Source organism: Dermacentor andersoni, chromosome 11 (genome assembly GCF_023375885.2).
Source record: "Dermacentor andersoni chromosome 11, qqDerAnde1_hic_scaffold, whole genome shotgun sequence".
Taxonomy (NCBI): Eukaryota; Metazoa; Arthropoda; class Arachnida; order Ixodida; family Ixodidae; genus Dermacentor; species Dermacentor andersoni.
This window is the reverse complement of record NC_092824.1, coordinates 2,312,464-2,332,780: the sequence shown is the minus strand read 5'-3', so window position 1 is coordinate 2,332,780 and position 20,317 is coordinate 2,312,464. Positions and strand designations below refer to the sequence as shown.

General features: G+C 47.0%; 1 protein-coding gene across 1 annotated transcript in view; it reads right to left on the bottom strand.

Annotated features, from left to right (window-relative positions):
- LOC129381473 (adhesion G protein-coupled receptor B2-like) overlaps positions 1-20,317 on the bottom strand; it is a 495,955-nt gene that overhangs the window by 291,689 nt on the left and 183,949 nt on the right. The gene's annotated exons all lie outside the window — the stretch shown is intronic.

The window sequence follows — 20,317 nt, the reverse complement described above, 5'->3', positions numbered from 1 at the left end:
TCGTCAAGGACTCCGCTCATTTCATTGAGCAAATAAGAAGCGCCTGCATTGAAGATGAAGTTATGATCTGCTTTGACGTAAAGTCAATGTTTATATGCGTGCCCATTGACTATGCGGTCGAGTGCTGCAGGAAACTTCTCGAGGCTGAGTCTTCTTTGCCTGAACACACACCATTCGAAACCCACGACATTTGTCGCCTTCTAAAATGTTGCCTCGAGAATACTCCTCGAGAAGGAGCATTACAAGCAACTATTCGCAACAGCGATGTGTCCGTCGTCTGCGCCCACATTGCTCTGGAGGATCTGGAAAGTGCCGCCTTCATTCGGGACGCGACCAAAGCTGTTTCTAAGATAGATGGACGACTGCTTCTGCGTTATCCCTCGCCGGCACGCAACACGTTTTCTCGAGCACCCAAATTCCTTCAAGCCGAGTATACAGTTCACGGCTGAAGAGAAAACCAATGGGCGAATTCACTTCCTGGATGTCCTCGAAGAGAGGACTTCAAGCGGCTTGAGGAGTAGTAGTGTTTACAGAAAGCCAACACACACGAGAAAGTACCTGAGCTTCGCTCGGCGCACCCAATTGGGTAACAGCAATCCGTTGCCGCAGCACTCTTTTCCTGGGCATTCCGCGTCTGCTCCAGCCCCACGAAACCTAAGCAAGAGCTACAGGTTGTAAATAGGGACCTGCTAAACAATGGTTACCCTCTACTATTGCTCAGAACGCAGGAGCGCAAATCAGCGAAGCCTCTCCGTGAAACGGCGTAAGAAACAGCAAAGCGCGCGGCAGAATCCTACACAGTGGGAACAAGCGAAGCCCTTGCACGAATTATCAAGGGCTACGTTGTACAAATCGCCCACGTACCTTCCCGAAAACTTCGGTTCACGCAAAATACCCTTTGAAACACACGGACTATCCGGGAGTGATCCACAAAATACCATGCGAGGAGTGTGACGTGTCGTACATCGGCGAGAGCGGACATATTAAACGGTGCTTAAAACAACACACAAATGACGTCACCAAAGGCCACACAACCCCGAACGCCCTGGCGGAACATCACGAACTAACCGGACACAGCATTGACTTGGACTCGGCAGCAATCATTGCAAAAGAGAAACACTTATCTGCCCATTTGCTTTTAAAATAATTGTCATTGAATCAACTAGACGCACGATAAACCGGACGCAGGGTAATCTTCTCGAGATATACAACCGTACGCTGCGCCACCTCACCCATACATATTCACGCGCCCATGCTTATATCTCCATTGTGATCAATGAACTCGTACGGGGCCAGAAACGCCTGCTTTATTTTTCTTTGATTCTTCGCGAGTGCACGTTTTTTTGGCACCAATATGTTTCCACGCCATACGAGTTTTCGTGGACCACTTGACCATACATGCATGTTTCTTTTTTTAGTGAAAAGAAAAGAAACATATAGTCACCCTATAGTGGTGAGGGTTATTCCTCGTCGCTTAGCAGAAACGACAATACAAAAATATATATGTAGTGAGAAAAGTAAGAAAAAGAAACAACGCCTAGGGCGAGGAATTATGAGTACACAGTCCTGTACACAAACGAGCATATATATATAAAAGGTAATGGCAATTCGCGCCACAATGAGTTCGTAAACACCCACAAACACACAAACGGCAACGGTGCATTCTGCGGTGAGCAGGTGAACAGATCAGGAATGCACAATGATAAAATAATGCAAGCAAAGAGATTACAGAGAAACGTGAGGTTCACCAGCACATAATACAAAAGAGCATAACACGTAATGTAGAAGCGCTAATAATTACAAATATTGGAAGCACGTTGTAGCTGCATTTTGTGACTATTCAGTGTGGGGATAGTGCTGGGAGCTTGGTAGCTTGCAAATGCACAGGGCCAGTAGTCATAACGCCGATCCGCTACAGTGCGTTAGCAGCCTGATTTTCGGTCCCAAAGATATGGCGGATGGCCGTGGAAAATTCGGAGATAAAGGAAGGTTGCCGAAGCTCACAACTGTTGTTCTTGAAAAAGAAGGTTAACGGCTTGTGGTAGGTCAGAATATAGAAGCTAAAGCCTTCAAGAAAAAAAATTCGGGGACTCTTTGACAGCGGAATAGATAGCTAACATATCCCTCCGGAAGGTGCTGTAGGGAGTTTCTGTAGGCTTGAGGCGCATTGAGAAGGAGCCACGTGGCCTCAAGTCTGTGCCATCGTGATGCTGCACTACTGCACCCACTGCCGTGGTCAATGCGTCTACCATAAGGCGAGTTGGCGCGTCATACAACGGATGAATAAGCAACACTGCAGTCGCCAACCGCATTTTGGCTTCCAGGAAGAAATGTTCGTGTTCCAAGTACAAGAGGAAGGTAGGCGTTTTTCTTTTGAGTCACGATGCAGTGCGTCGGTAGGCGGCTGAAGAAAGCGCATGTGAAAATTTATGAGCCCCAGAAACTCGGGCAACTTTCGGGAGGAGGTTGGAGAGGGGAAGTCCTCAACTACACGCATCGGTGATTCCAGTGGCATGATGCCTTGGGCTCAAATGCAACCCCCCGAGAAAATCTAAGGCATCAACTCCGAAAATGAATTTCTGCAGCTGGGGCTTTACGACCACGCCATGTTCATCCAGTCACTCAAATATAAGGCGAAGGTGCTCTTCGTGCTCTCCGTCCGTGTGACTTGGAACGAGAATGTCGTCAAGGTAAGCGAAAATGAACGGGAGTCCGCGCGTAACCTCGTCCGCAAACCTTTGAAAAGTTTGCGCGGCATTCTTCAAATCGTAAGGAATACGGCCAAACTCAAATAGGTAAGATGTAGTAGTGATTGCTGTCTTTGGAGTGTCGTTGGGTTCTACAGGATATTGGTGGTACGCGCTTATGAAATTGACCTCGCTGTGTATCTTGGTTCCTACGAGACAAGCGCCGAAGTAATGCATGTGGGGAAGGTGACATTGATCCGGAGTAGTGATGGCATTCAAAGCTTGGTAATCACCACAAGGCCGCCAGTCGTCACTGTCCTGATTTGGAACCAGACGGAGAGGTGAATATCAATTGCTGGAAGAAGGACGAATAACGCCAAACTGAAGCATGCGTTCGAACTCACGGCGGGCGACTTCCAATGTCCGTTCAGCAAGCCTTTCTATAAATGTGACGACCATGTCTACGCATAATCTTCGTTGGCCCACCAGCCTCGATGGGCAACATTGATCACCACACCAAATAAACACCGACGAGCACAGCTGGTCGCGCTCACTAGTCGTTCACCACCACCACGCTGCGGAACCTCTCTCTGAGGGAGGGTTCCTCGAGCCACGAACCCGGGCGGATCGTGACACTGTCGACGAGGATGAATGCAGCCCACAGATCGACTCACGCCGCCACGAGCGGCGAAACAGCAGCCCCCGTTACTTCCGCCATGCCGCTGTACGGGAGGCTCGAGCAGTTCGAGGGAGATGGGTCCACCTGGCCAGTCTACGAGAAGCAAGTTCACGTGTTCTTCCGGGCGATCGACACACCGGAGGCGAAACAACAGGACAATTCCTGGCCAGCTGCGAGACCCGCGTCTTCAGTCTCCTGCTCAACCTCCTCAAGCCGGCCACACCGCATGTTAAGACGCTGAGTGAGCTGCTCACCACACTGCGCTCGCATTTAAGCCCCGGCACCACCCTACTAATGGATCGTTTCCACTTCAACAACCGGTGCTGCCGGGCAGGATTAGCGAGTGCCTGCGCCTCCCAGCTCCCGGACCGTTTCGTCTGCGGCATAAACAACCCCGCCATGCAGACACGACTCCTGGAGCTTCCCGACCTCTCGCTGGACGACGCCGTGAAGGTAGCGCTGGCGATGGACGCTGCAGCCAAGGAGCCGGAGAGATTGCACGTGCGGCCCGCTCACCGTCGGCGGAAGCGGCGGTAAACAAGATGGCGACAGAGGGTGGTATACCTGCATTCGCTGCGGTGTTGCCCAGGCCACCTCACAGCGCCAGTTCTCCCAAGCACAATGCTTCACGTGCGGGAAAACTGGGCACGTTGCATTGGCATGCCGAGGGTGGAGGACGAACAGCCGACAGCAGCAGCAGCAGCCTTGATCAAGCCCAGGTACCACGCAGCCCGAGGCCACGATAGCCGTCGCAAGGGTACGCGGTGTGGACGTGCGGTCGCAGGCTCGGGTCCCTCTGCAGCGAGGCTCCACGTCGAGGCCGAGGACCCGCCGATCATCGACATGTGGTACGCGTGCCTTTTCCCGTCGTCTGGGCCACCGTACATGCTGACCGTAGAAGTCTGCGGGAACCTCGTTTTCATAGAGCTCGACCAGGAGCCAGCGTGTCGGTCATGGCCGGCAAACTGTTCAAACGTACCTTCCCCGGCGTGTCCGTTGAGGCTTCGGGTGTCATGCTGCGCAGCTACTTCTAGGGTTTGGCCCAGGTCAACGTTCGCTTTGGCGACAGGGAGGCAACGCCTATTGCAAATCCCAGTACCCAACATCCAGTTTCCAGTGCCACACCGGATTATGGACCCAGTGTCGCGCACTGGATGCTGGGGCGCTGGGCAGGCACGGCATTCTGGAAGGCGCTGGGTACTGGTGCGAAACGCAGTTTAGAGGGTTTAATACCTGGTGCCTGGCCACCGTATATATTTTTATTGAATACAGGAAGCTACGGAGAGCGTTTTAGTGCAATAACTAAGAAAAAATAAGAACGTTTGAACCAGACAGAATTTTATCCTCTGACCAGGAGATCCCAAGCCTGGTACATTACTAATACGCCGCGCCAGCACATGGTAATGTGTGGACAACCTTCTATGTCAAGATAGAGGCGTAGCTTTAGTTTTACGGGCAGACGTCTCACACAGACATGGTAGATGCGCTATCGCCCTGCGACTAAAGCTTACGCCTGTATCAGAAACAAGAAGTTGTCTGTATTCAATAGTATGCTTGGAAGTGCCACAAACAGATTTTTTTGCGATTGGTATTTTAACTTGGAAGGAAGTCCTAAATGAACCGCCGACCCGGGACTCTGTATGGGCTGTTACTGTCGATTCTGATAGCTGTTTCTTGTCGTCCGCGCGAGGAATATCTAACTTTTTCTTAATTCAGTGATGCGTTTCACATATCCAGCTTTTCGGGACACGAGGGTTTAGTTCGCGTGAGTGCCACCACGTGGCGTACTGACCTTAAGCTTTTCAAACTTCCCGCGGGACGCGTGATGACGTCAACAAAAGAAAAATAAAATAATTAAGAGCTACCCCTGCGCACTGAACCACAATGCTTGTCCCGCCGGCGTTGTCAGTGTTCTTGATAAAGCGTAGGCGCTCGTCGCCTGGAAATGACTTATCCTAAGAGCGTTTACTCGCGACGAGCGATTATGGATTCGGGGCTTTCGGTACGGTTCTTTTTTTTTTCTTCTTTTCCTTTTTCCTTTTTTTCTTTTTTCTGATGCTACGGAGTAAACAAGCTAGGCCAGCCGTCAGAAACACTCCGTGGCAGCCTTTCTTCAGTCACACACATTATTAACGTCTGAACATCGCACAGCGTCTACGAGAGACGCCGTCGTTGACGGCTTTTGACCTATAGATTTCGGTAATGTTCCTCCAATTATTTCGCTAGAGACTTTGCTATCCGCACTCATGGGCTATCACCTCAGCTGCAAATCGAGATGTGCTTAAGTATTAAGACATATACATGGATATGTTGGCTTTGCACCTTGACGTAAAAGTCACGACACAAGAATTGAGCAAACTGTCTCTGTGTCGTCGTCCGTAAGCATGCTATGGCCCAAGCTGCTCGCAATATTACGTCACACTTACTGGCCACCAGGCCAGGTACACCCTTGGGTAGGACATATACAGTACTTGCACTTAGGTTCCAAAGTCGTCTCCTATTTCGGTTATACACGTGCGTGAAGGAAGATCGCCATTTAAAATATTGTGAAGTAATATATGCGGCATTTGTATGCTTTCCGTGTTGCCGCTCCGCCTTTATAATATAGCCGCAATGTATACTAGCATGTATCGAACGCCATAAAGGCTACCCGCATACTCAACGACCTCGCGCACAGCTCCTGACAATTACTTGTATTCATGAGTTGTGTGACTGCCAAGGAGATACTTAACGAATGTTACATAACACATAATGGGACTACGTGCCACAACCACAATCTCATTATGAGGCACACCGTAGTGGAGGATTCGGGAATAATTTAGACCACTTGGTGTTCTTTAACGTGCGGCTAAGTACACGGGTGTTTCGCATTTCAAACCCATCGAAATGCGGTTGCCGTGGGTGGGATTCGTTCCGAGACCTCGTTAAGAGCAGCCGAACCCAATAAAAACTAAGCAACTACGGATGGGAAGGAATGTTAGCAGTTCGAGGAAGTCCGCCAGTTCGAGGAAGCCAGTTGGCAGTGCACAGGCGCTTTTTCTCACTGTGGATGCAAATATTGCATTTGTGGGCGCCATTCTTAAGCATATGAATTGATAGCCTAAAAAGTTATGCGGAACTCACGTATGTGCGAATTCATGTAAGCGAAGCTTTCTGTGTTTGTTCTCATTGTCGTACGTATTGTCCACAGAGTGGTCAGGCACCCTCTAATGAAGTGCTGTCAATGTTTGCCAGAATATGCCCGCCATTGTGCTGCAAAAAAACCTAACTTCAACTCATTTTCTCAGAAATAAACGCTGACGTCATCCTGAACAAGATCAACAAGCACCGTAGTGCTTGATCTTATGATACCCCTATTCGCAAGCTTATTTTCGTGTGTGTGTGTGTTTTTTTTTGGGGGGGGAGGGGGCGAAGTGCTTTTGTACCGTAGAAACGTCCGTTGGACGTCTCTAATGTGCTCGTTATTATTCTCAAGCGCCCAATGAAAACAGTCATCGCTGCAACTCAAGATGTCCTGGTGGCAGGCCACCATGGCGTGTCGCGCAAGTAAGACCACGCTGATTCATTTGGGTTGGCATATACTATTTTATGCATCATAATTCACCACATTCATTTTTCAAACTATGCCAGAGCTCGAAAAAGCCGGCCAACTCACTAGGTCCCTTTCCTCTGTTTACTTCCGCAAAGTGTGCATCTATCGCTGTGGTTACCAAATATACCCAGCCGTATGCTATTACTTAAGCCTTTCTTCAACCGGCGTCGACGTTAACATGGTTATCCTCAAGTACTTTTCGCGGACGTCGTCTCACCGCCTTCTCTCCAGTGTCATCTTTTACACTACTCCCTCCAGTTAGATATAACAAAAAACACGCAACGACATTAATGAAATATTTATTACACGCTAGCTGACATGCTGTCGATGTACCTTCCCGCTGAGCACCGGGATTGGAGCGTGGTCTTGTCTATGGGGACGTTATCGGTCTACAGCCACGCTTAACAACACTGCTCGTTACTCATCACTTTTTTTGTCGACAGCAGCATACTGTATTTCCTCTGAATAAAGAGAAAATCAGACATCCACCCGTTCGTAGCAATTGCTACAAAGGAAACCCGAACGGGTTCTTCTGAATATACTTTCGGCTTTAGGTGTGACTTTGCACGCCCGCTCATTCGATTAAGCTGACGGCGACCGATGTCGTCAGGCTGCTGCCTCATTCTGAGATTCGCCCTCACCAGAGAGTACAGAAAGTTGTTTTCACAAACAAACCCTCGGGATTCGAGCCCATGTATTCGCAGCATCCTCCATTTGGAAGCTGGGCGCGCTAACCATTACGCTATTATCTCCCTCCACAATTTTCTGTTCATCTACCTTCCCACTTCTCGTTTTTGTTGCAGACGCAGGCAGAACGGACGCAGAAAGGAAAAAAAAAAACGTCAAGATTGCTTGAGCCGCCAGCTGACACATGACCTTAACTTCGGCAGGTTACTCTCATTGGAGCGCATGTGCTTGCGGCTAAGTGCAGGTCGTGGGTCGCCTTAGCTTTATTGTAAATTTGCTCTCACCAACTCTTTTCGGATAAAACTGAAACCCCGGACAAAAATGAGACCTAGCGTTGTATTCTTTTCTCGTTTTCTAAGTTTAAACGAAAAACACTCATTCGCACAAACAGTGATTTTTTAAAGTTATAAACTTGAGTTGTAAACTTGATGGTATCGTTTTTCGAAAATTTGCGATTTTTGCCAATTTTCAATAACGAAATGATGACCTAAATCGAAAATTTGAAACCAACAGTCACTAGATTTCACGTTTTTCTTTAAAGTGCGACAAACCTTGTCAAATTTGGTGCAGTGGCTGCCGAGAAAAACGAATTCTCCTTTTACATATCTTTAGATAATATCACCCGAGCTCAAGCTTCCTCTTAAGGGCTACTTCCTCCACTATCGTGTCCCCGTGTAGAACAAAATCCCGAAGATAGTACAATGCCGGGCTGACCCGCGGCGGCGGTGAAGCAGGCGTTAAGCACTCCCCATACGTGTACCGATCCCGAAGATAGTGCAAAACCGACCCGATCCGCGGCGAAGGTGAAGTAGGCGTTAAGCGCTCCCCATGCGTGGGCTGGTCCGGAAGATAGTGAAATACCGACCCGACTCGAACCGTGGCGGCGGTGAAGCAGGCGGTAAGCACTCCACATGAGTGGGCCGAGCCCGAAAATAGTGCAAAATTGACCCGACCCGCGGCGGCGGTGAAGCGGGCGTTAAGCACTCCCCATACGTGGGCCGATCCCGAATATTGTGCAATGGCGGGCCGACCCGCGGCGGAGGTGCAGTTCGCCATTAAGGGGCCCACATATACAGCTTTGCTGGTCATCCTTCTTCACAGAGTGGAAGGGCACTGAGACGTTTTTCTTATCCGCGTTTGTCCTGCATGCGTCTGCGATGAAAACAAGAAGCAGGTATGCATGGAAAAATTAAGGTGGCGGCGGCAGCTGGTAGCGCAGAAGTTAGCATGCCCAGCCCCTGCACGTACTTATATCTGCATTGACATGGGTTCGTGGTAGTGATAGCGACCAAAGCTCTCCTTTTTCTGCACGCTTTCGCGATTGTGAAACTAAGGCATGCCCAGCCACTGAATGCAAACTGCAGCAGTTACGAGTGGTGGAATCCCGTTGGGCTGATTATGAAGAAAGCTTCCTTTCTCTGTCCGTTCTCGCGATGGTGAAGCTAAAAATGAGGAGATTTGACGGACACAACGTTGATCGTCACCATAACACAACGGATGGACGACTCGCGGAAAGGGCAAGTCACACCAAGTTTTTAGCACTTCACTTGTCCTACAGTAAAGCTCTACAATGGCTAGTATGCCCTCGTGGGTATGGTCGACCGAACTGCTTCTCACTGCTAACACTGGACTGATACTAAGAAAATGTTCCGTTCGCAGACACCTCGCTACACTGAAATTAGCAAAACAATATCAGTTTACAAAGTGCGTGTGCCAATTATCTGGTGTCCTTCTTGTGTATGTGGAGGGCATAAAGGTCCTGACAATGAAACGGTAGTATCGACGTTTTCGCTGCAGTTGCACATAAACAAAATTCGTTGAAGTGATCGGATAGCGATCTACCAGGCGAGACCACCAACCCGCCAATTAAAAAAAAATCGCTGGTTTCCGATCTTCCAATGTACTTTGCGCTTAGCTACCAACTGTAGTATTTTCTTTCTGTGCTCTTATGAAGAGAAAAACTCCACATTATTACAATATGAACAACAGTAAACAAAATAGACTGCCTTTGAAGCTGTGACCATGCACCGCACTTTTGTACATTTAGCCCATGTAGTATTGGGCAACATGTTTGAGCAAAATGATTAGGTTTTCGGTCAAAGCACTGTGACAGGCGGGAAGAAATCGTTGTCGTGCCCGGTCGAAACGATACCATCTGAAATCTTATGTACTTATATATTTTTTTTTGAAAAATCGCTATAACCGTTTATACATTTGCTTCGTATGAGTTATGTACAAGCTTGCCTCGTGAATCTCAAAAATGTATTCTTTGTGGGAGAAGGCCTTCGTGAAAAGCGACGCAACATAACAATAAAACATCCAGAAAGTTCCTATCCAGATGATTGGCGAAATTGTGCACTGAGAGCGTGTCGACTAGCGTGCGATTGAAAGTTGAATTATGATCATTGTAATCTTGTGTTGCGTCTAGCACGAGCGAGTAGTGTTAGCGATGACATTGGTGTGAAAATGGTCAGCTCGGTCTGCGATAAGTTCTCGTGGATCTCCACATTGAACGTCGCAGTCGTCACGATGAGAGCACTCCTGTGACATTATTAGCCCATTGGGCTTGGAACTCTCGAGTGGTAGCTCACCTTGAGGGGCATTGGCTAACAATTATTAATATACGTACTTTGCGATGATGAAAAGGATGCAGAAACACCACTGGTGTTATTTAACTATTCGTAAAGAGGCCCACAAATTTCAATTAGCCCACCCCCAAATTTCAAGTTGGCACACCCCCAAATTTAAATTACCCCACCCTCAAATTTAAAGTCGGCCACGCCCGATTTTCATTTCGCCCAGCCTTAAACTTCAAGCTGGCCCAAACCCAAATTTCAATTGGGCCAGCCCTAATTTTGAAGTTGGTCCACCCACGAATTTCAATAAATCCCCCCCAAATTTCGAGTCGACGCACCCCACAATTTAGGTTGTCCCACTCCCATATCGCCCCCAAATTCAGATTGGCCGACCCCGAGATTTTCCGCCCTCATTTAGGTAGGACCAACCCCATATCACCCCCAAATACAGATTGGCCCGCCTCCACAAACCACCAAATTTAAATTGGCCCACTCCAATACCACCTACAAATCTAGGCTGGCCCACCCCCATATCAGCCTCAAACTAACGCTGGCCCACCCTTCGATCACCTCAAATTTAGGTTGGCCCACCGCTTTTCACCCCCAATTAAAGTTAGTCCACGCATATATCGCGCCCCAATTCAATTTGGCCCAGCCGCGCATCAGCCCCATGGTTAGGTTAGCCCGTCCCCATGTCACCCCCAAATTTAGGGCGACCCACCCCCATATCATCCCTAGCTTGTTAAGCGATTTGTGTGCTGGTGGGTACACTGCCCTGGCTAACCTGTAGTGCTGGGTTATTTCCTGGTAACTGACCATGCGATCCCTCTTTGATCCTAGCGTGAGCCGTCCAGGTGCTCGGTTGGCGAGTCCTCGAGCGGCGGTGTGGGCGGCATCGTTGCCGGGTAGGGAGGAGTGTGCTGGTGCCCAAATGATCTGGATTGGTCGTTGGTGTTGGTTGGTGTCTACTATGTGTTTTACGGGAGCCGAGACCCGACCTTTCGCAAAATTGCGTACTGCTGCTCTGGAATCGCTAATAATGTAATGACAATGTGTGGAGGTTATTGTCAGAGCGATAGCCGCCTCTTCCGCTGTTTCGGAGCTTCTGGTGCGAATTGAACCACCAGCGCGTATTTGACCTGAGGAGTCCACCACTGCAAGGGACATACAGTTGCGTTCTATGTATTCTGCTGCGTCGACATAGACTACGTCTTTGAAGGCGTGGAATTTCTGATGTAGGGTTTTGGACCGCTCGGCCCTCCTTTCCTTGTGGAATTCGGGGTGCATGTTTTTAGGGAGTGGATTAATTTTGAGATGGCGCCTGTGATTGTGAGGAATGTCTACTTTAATGCTTTGCATCGATTCGTAGTTGATGCCGAGATTCTGGAGGATGTTTCGCCCGGCGGCACTCTGAGCTACCCTTTCGTATTGAGATATAAGGTGCGCTTCTATAAGTTCATCTAGGGTGTTGTGCACACCTAGAGCTAGCAATTTAACGTTGGCCGTTCTTATAGGTAGCCCAAGAGCCTGTTTATAGGCCCTCCGGATAATTCCCTCTATTTTCTCTCTCTCAGCCGCTTTGAGGCAGATGTACGGGGTGATGTAGGTGATGCGGCTGAGAACGAAGGCTTGTACCAACCTTATGAGGTTGGCTTCTTTCATGCCAGAGTGTCGGTTGGCAATTCTTGAAATGAGTCGCATCGTCTGCTGAACGCATGCTTCAAGTTTATGAATTGTGTTGCCGTTGCGCCCGTTAGCTTGCATGAAGAGGCCTAGTACACGGATGGTGGTCACCACCGGTATCGCGCCTCCTCCGGCTCGCACAGTGATTTCTGGGGGTGGCGCAGTGTCGGATTTGCGGTTTGTAGGGGCTCTGAGTAGGAAGAGTTCTGATTTTTGCGGGGAGCAGGCGAGGCCTTTGTCGGTAACGTACTTTTCAACCGTGTCTACAGCTTGTTGCAGCGTGGTTTCTATATCTCCATCGCTACCTTTAACCACCCACAGCGTGATGTCGTCGGCATACAGACTATGGTGTAGATCTGGAATCTGATTAAGTTGTTCCGGTAATCGGATCATCGCTAAATTAAAGAGGAAGGGGGATAAGACTGATCCCTGCGGTGTGCCACGACTTCCAAGAGGGATCTTGTCCGATTGTAGTTCTCCTATTCTTAGTTCCGCTGTGCGGTGGTTGAGGAAATCTTTGATGTAGTTGTAAGTCCTCTGGCCCACACCTAGGTACTGCAGATTCTCTACTATCGCCTGATGCGCTACGTTGTCAAAGGCCTTTGTAAGATCAAGGCCCAGGACAGCCCGGATACCATTCTTGGGTATGTGGTCCAGAACTTGATGTTTAAGCTGAAGCATGATGTCTTGCGTGGAAAGTTTTGGACGAAAGCAATTATTGAGTTCGGGAATAAGTTGTTGTCCTCCGCAAAATTGTGGAGGCGGTTAGGTATAACATGCTCCATGAGTTTTCCTACGCATGAGGTCAGAGAGATTGGGCGTAAGTTATCGAGCTGTAGTCGCTTACCATGTTTAGGTGTGAATATTATTTGTGCATGCTTCCATTGCGAGGGGATAGAACCTGTTTCCCAACAGCGGTTGAAGTACTCTGTTAGGGCAGTGATAGATACGTCGTCAAGATTTCGGAGAGTCTTATTTGTTATGCCATCGGGGCCTGGTGCAGATTTGGTTCGGAGTTTCAGCAAGACGGCTCGTACTTCAGCCTCTAGGATGGGTGCGTCTAGGTTAAGATTCTCCGGACCAGTGTACGGCCTCTGGGGCATTTGTGCATTTGTGCCTAAGTACCGGGTTTTGAGCTCTGTTAGGAGCTCGTCGTTCGTGCCCTGGTATTGGTGAGTGATCTTATTGAGGCATTTCCTCTGCTCGGATTTACTCTTATCCGGGTCCATAAGATATCGGAGGAGATTCCACGTTTTGGCTAGACTGAGTTGTCCCTGCATGCTGTCGCATACCTTTTCCCATTGGTTTTTGGTTAATTGGTTAGCGTACTCCTCGATTTCTATGCTGATTTGCGCGATGCGCAAGCGGAGTGTACGGTTTAGTTTATTCTTTTTCCAGCGGGTTTGCATGCTCTTTTTGGCTTCCCACAAGTGCAGGAGGCGGCTATCTACCTTGACCAGACCCTCGTCTTCAGGGATTTTCCTCGTGGCGCGTTTCACGCAATCTCTGAGATCCCCGATCCAGGCCTCGAGATCGTTTATATGCTCGGTGGCGGCTGTCTCCCGAATCTGGCGGAAGCGGTCCCATTCCGTGAGCGAAACTCGTTTGCCCTTCTTGCGGGGTGGACCCGCCTGAATGTGGATTTCTATAATATAATGATCGCTACCGAGGCTTTCCCCGGTATTAGTCCAATCATAGTTGCCTATGTTTTTGATGAAAGTTAGGTCGGGAGTGGTGTCAACACTGACACTATTCCCGATACGGGTGGGTGTCTGGGGCTTCTGTGATGAGAGTCAGTCCCTGTTGTTGGGCTTCTAGCCAAAGATTACGACCTTTGAATCGCGCAAAAAAAGGCGAAAAGCTGGCGCTTTGCTTGGACACGTGGTGGCAAGGTCTATGCGCGAAAAGAGGAAAAATCTCCTGTCTTGCACATCCGTAGCGCGCATGACGTAGAAAAGATTGTGTAAACTGCTGCGGTTCTCGCGAGCCTGAGCAGTCTGTCTCGAGTGATGAACGAGTCACCGCGACATGTCAGCAACATAATTCAAATCAACTCCGATGTATGCTTTTCTTGCCTACGCCTTAACATCATAACCGTTCAGCTAGACACAAAGAAGATGAGTTATCAGTATTTCTAGACGAGTTTAGTTTCCAGTTCGATGCTATCATGTTGACTGAAACATGGTATACATGTGGCGAAGAAATTTACAAGCCGGACGGATATCAGAGCTTCTTTGTAAATCGATCCCGTAGGATGGGGGGTGGGCTTGCTATCTTGGCTAAAAATAAGTTCGACTGTGAAGTTCTTTCGGAATTTTCATTTATATGCAACGAAGTTGAATGTTTAGCTTTGTTATCACAAAATTGTATTTATTCCGTAGCGTACCGACCCCCAAATGCTGACATAAGTACCTTTATTGAATTTCTAGACCACCTCTTCAGCTACGTAAGCGACAACAAGTTCAATTTAATTCTTGGGGGCGATTTTAACAGTGATCTCCTGAAACGATCTCCTGCGCAGGAAGCTCTTTTACTAACTGTAGAATCGAGTGGTAATTGCATACTGACTCAGACGGCTACACGCGTTACGATGCAGACAGCCACACTTATTGATGTATTTATCTCTAACCTAAATACTAGTAGATTACTTTCAGGTGTATTACACAGTTCTATCAGCGACCATTATACCATTTATGTGCTTCTGAAATGTGCTGCAAATAAACAACACAACCTATCAGCGCAGAGTACTGTGCAAAATATTACTCCGGACACCCTCGCGTCCTTTTTTTCTATTCTTTCAAATCAAAACTGGGATGACGTCTTTTCTTCTGAGACTTTAGGTGCGGCGTATGAGGCATTCATCACCTGTTTTGAACGCATATACCAAGATCATTTCCCTGAGAAAACTGTAAAAAAGTGCACTAGAAGTCGTAAGCCATGGATAAATCGAGATTACCTTAGAATGATTAAAAAGAAAGACCAGTTATACAAGAAATTTATGAGGACCAAGTCCCTTGCTGATCTAGGCAAGTTTAAACAATACCGCGATAAAGCAACGTCTTTTCTCAGAAACGAAAAAAAAGAAACTTTCTGTACAATGAGTTTGACAGCGAGTTCTGTGACGGTAGCGCACAAGTTTGGAAAAAAGTTAATAAATTATTAAACCGAGCACAGTCTACGTCAGGAGTTACAGAGCTTTGGTTTGAAGGTGAACGTATTGAAGGTGTTGCACTTGCAGATAAATTTAATACGTTTTTCAAAGATATTATAAATACCGGTCTGAGTTCAGATTTCGCTTGCAACACTATACGATGGAATAGCAATAGTATATTTTTGGAACCTACGGATGACACTGAAGTGTGCAGTACTATTACTTCCTTTAAGAACAACAGGTCTTGTGATATAGATGGCATTCAAATCTCACCTGTAAACTTTGTCCTCACTCTAATAGCACCAGTATTAACTTATATTTATAACCTTGCCTTATCAAGCGGGTCCTTTCCAAAGCAGATGCAGAAATCTAAGGTAATAGTATTATATAAAAGCGGTGATAAAAATAGCATGTCAAGTTACCAACCGATTTCCATTTTACCGCTTTTTTCGAAAGGGTTGGAGAAAATTATTGAAAAACGGTTAATGAAATTTTGCAATAGGTTTAAATTGTTATCAACAGCACAACATGGCTTTTTGCGAGGTAAATCTACCGAATCAGCTTTATTGTCTCAAAAAGAAATTATTCTTAACGCTTTTGATAATAAAGAATTGTGCATAGGCATCTTCATAGATTTCTCAATGGCTTTCGATCGCCTTAATCATAATACCTTACTTAAAAAAATTAAACCTTTATGGAATACGTGGCACTCCACTTGAACTACTGAAATCGTACTTGCGTCATCGTGTACAATGCGTTAAAATAGGGCCACATATATCTCCATTTCAAACTATTACTGCTGGTGTCCCACAGGGTAGTATTTTAGGACCTCTACCTTTCGTTTTATATATAAATGACCTTGTTTTCACTGTTAGCCAGCCGAAATTTGTAATTTATGCTGACGATGCAAGTTTATTTTTCACAGGTAGTTCCATACAATCTCTGGTTTCTGTTACTAACAATGCTCTTGATAAACTTAAGGAATGGTCTGAAGCAAACTCTTCATAAACTCGAAAAAAACTAAAGCGGTTCTATTCAGTACAAGACAGTTTCCCACTCAACCCGATATACATATATACATAGGCAATTCACGTGTCCAGTTTGTAGACACTGTCAAGATTTTAGGAGTAATTTTTAGCAAGACAATGAGCTGGGACACTGAAGTTCGGTTCATTATGAGTAAACTGGCAAAGTGCACCGGAATTCTCGCAATATTTCGGCGTTTTCTGCCCGAACACATAAAATTAATTATTTACAATGCGCTGTTTGTATCCCACCTAAATTATTGTTTCTTGGTTTGGGCTACTACCACTAAAACAAATATTAATAAAATATACATGCTTCAAAAAAAAAAAAAAAAGCTGTACGCTCCATTGCAAACGTAGACTTCTTTGCTCACACTCAGGAACTGTTTGCTCGTTACCAAATTTTGCCGATTAATACCATGTACGAATAATACTTAGCATTGCGTTGTAGCATAAGCGTTGTATCCAAAATAACCAGCTTAGTTTTCTTGAATTACCCTATCTGAGTCAAAATCTTTCAGAATACTCCTTTCGCAAGTCACCCGCTATCACTATGGGGGCTCCCTTGCTCAAGGCCACCGCCTTTGTCATGATTGTGGCGAATGCCTGCCGTTGATCAGACGGTGACTTCAATGCACCCCACACTGCCTGGAGATACCCCCGCCAATCCACCAAGGGCAATCTCCTTGTCCAGGCAGTTGCTGACTGCTCACTGGAATTGATTACGGATCCTCAATACCCGACGCGAACCGGCACGTCGGTAGTCCGAGACACCACTCCGGACCTGGCGTTCGTCAGGAACGCCCCCGGAGCAGGATGGCAAAATTTGCAAAAGAACATGGGTTGCGACCACTTCATTGTGGAGATTACCCTAACAATTAGCACAGGCCCTACCAGGGAACTTAAAGTGATGGACTGGGATGCCCTCTAGAAAATGCGGAAGGCGGACCAGACCGACTACGATAATCTCGATAGTCTGTTCACAAGACTACAGAAGGGCGTACAAGCTGCGACCAAGGTGGTTAAGACCGACCTAAATGCACATTGTATTGATCGAGGCCTTCAAATGGTGTGCGTGGAAATACGGTGAAGTGACCCAACTGCCAAAATAGCCAATTTTTCAAATATTTGAATACTTGAATTGCTTTTGGCACCGGCAAAAATGAGTCAAATTGCAATCCGAGCCGCCTTGCAGGCAGTACAGAGAACTTGGGTTGGCGTGCTCCCAGAGGTCGAGTGAATAACGTCGACAACGATCCTGTCCCCCTACTTTCAGACGCTCAAGAGTCTCCGACGACAAAAAACTAATAAACAAGGGTGATCAGCCCGACCCGATGACCACAACTGAGACTGTTTATTTAACTTGCTCTAGCCTACTTCACATTCCTGTCAAAGTGGGAAATAGAAATATGATGGCTTTGGTTGACAGCGGTGCTTCTGTGTCTATAATAAATGCCAAGCTGGTAGATTCAAGTCAACTGCATAGTGGAAGAGTACTACGGGCGCAAGGGTACGATGGGAAAGTGACAGTACATAATCAGTGGGCCTCAGTAAACATCGAGTTCCAAGGTCATGAAATAGAGAGTGAAGTACTGGTGATAACGGGCGTGACGTACGACTTTCTGCTATCCAGACCAGATATAAAAAAACTAAAAATCAACGTATACTGGGACGATGCAGTTTTAGTGGAAGGACTATCAAGGGAAGAGACACAGCAAGATAGAAAAGATAACCTGCGAATTGTCAAATGCGCGGAGGATATTGCAACGAACTACCCTGAACTGGTATGCATAGGAAGCTAGCCACAAGCGATGAAGTCGCACAAGGTGCCTTTTGAACTAACTGACAAGACCGTCATCCGAAAATCACCTTATAACATGTCAAGAGAACCCAAGATATGGTTGAAGAAAGAATTGCAGCAGATGCTAGACGCCGATATAATCCGGCCTTCGGTGTCACCCATCGCTTCTCCCATAACTATTGCGCCGAAGGAAGATGGAACTTTCAGACTGTGCACAGATTACAGGGTTCTCAATCGCCAAACAGAACTTATACTATTTCCCATGCCGAAGATACACACGATTATAGATGAGACAGATGGTTGCCGGAGTTTTTCACGCATTGACTTGTGCAAAGGTTTCTGGCAGATCCCGCTAACCGAAGAAACAAAAATGTACACTGCTTTTATCACGCCCTTCGATCTGTACGAGTATAACCGGCTTCCTTTCGGCTGGAAAAACTCGCCAGCATGGTTCCAGAAGATTATGAACGAAGTCCTGAAGCCTTTCCTAGGTGTCTTTTGTAACGTGTACGTAGACGATATTATCGTCTTCTCCAAAACAGAGGCTGAACAAAGGAACACCTTTCTCAGGTATTAAATGCCTTGAGCTTGGCACAACTCAAGGTTAACTTTAAGAAATGTGCATTCTTTCAAAGAAAAGTTGTGTTTCTTGGACGAGTATTTGATGGGACTACCAAAAGCACGAAACAAGAGACCGTCGAGAGAATATCCCAACTGGTGAAACTATATGACGTCCACTCATTGCGTGTGTTTTTGGGATTAGCAGGACATTTCAGACCTTTCATAAAAGACTTTGCTATAAAAACAAGATGCCTCACGCGCCTAACGCAGAAAGAAGTTCCATTTGAGTGGGATGAGGATTGTGAGAGAGTCTACCGTGATCTGGTGCACAGAATCTCTGCTGACCTTATTCTACGCATACCGGATTTCAGTTTACCCTTTGAACTGAATACCGACGCCTCACATTATGGAACAGGTGCAGTCTTGTACCAGAAATGTGCAGAAGCATCCGGCCGAGAAAAGCGACATGTAGTAAGCTACACCCTGAAGCCACCTGAAGTCAACTACACCACTACTGAAAAGGAAGCTCTTGCTGTCCTTAAAGCAATTCAATACTTCCATACGTACCTAGAAGGTGCGAAGTTTACTTTGTTCACGGGTCACCAGGCACTCACTCATCTCTTGAATATGACCCAACCTAAGGGACGTATCGCCAGATGGGTGAACTACTTGCAGCAGTTTGATTTCACCATCTCCCACAGACCTGGACCCCTTTTGACTGATGCAGATGCATTGTCTAGACTGAAGATACAGGCCAACAAAGAACAATCGGAAGAAATCAATGAAGTAAAGTTGTGGAAAGGCACTGAACAATTACCTTTTATGGCAGGTCGCTATCAAGTCCCGCCAGCGCTGGTTCCCAGGGTGCTTTATTTGTACCACGATAGCCCAGAATTGGAGGACACGACGGATTTTGACGCACCTACAACAAACTAGTCAAGAGATTTACGTGGCCTCACATGAAAGAAGACGCCAATCAACACGTTCGTTCATGCCACATTTGTCAAGTCAACAAAGTGAACTATAAGCAGCCTATGGATGCCATGATAGTACCTTGCCACTCGAACGTGTCTTTTGAAGTTATACACCTGGATTTTGCCGAGCTAAATAAAAAATGAGGAGTCCGAAAAACGCAAGCTTTTCTTCTGGCCATAGATGAGTGCACCAGGATGGTCCCGCCACGGGCAGGAAAAGAAGATGCGAATAGTGTCATCGCCCTCCTCCAACGGGATATGTTTAGGACAACCAGGAAGATCGTATGTGACAACGGTCCAGCGTTCAAGAGTGAAAAACTAGCAAGATGGGCTCGAGACCACAATACATCAATCAAATTCTGTGCGCCATACCATCCCGCGGCGAATGGGCTTACAGAGCGTGCTATACGAGATGTGAAACAATACATCAGGATGTACGATAGTTTTCCTGGTGGATGGAAATGCTCTTGAGAAGCAGCTGTAATACATCACAATCGCTCCTACACCAGTGGTTTGGGATGCAGCCCGCAGTTCGCTTCTTCAGGAGAGACCCCTATTCTTCAAGCGGACCGTGAACTGGGGCTCTTAGAAAATCTCAAGATCGTCGAAGAGAGGAAACAAAAATCACAGGAGGAGAGGTACCGCAAACGAATGAAAAAAAATTTTGACAAGAGACATTGCTCAGATATCCCAGACATTCAAGTCACCGACCTCATTCTTGTTATGAAAGGAGTAAGAGAATCCAGTGCCAAATTTTATGATCCTTACTCTGTGACAAAGACAGCCACTGGGAAAGCAATATTGAAGACTGTGTGGTACATTGGTGAACGGGGCTCAGTTGAATGTGCTTCGATTGGAAACGTTTTCAAGTATTACCCCAGGACGGGTTAGCAAAAGAAAC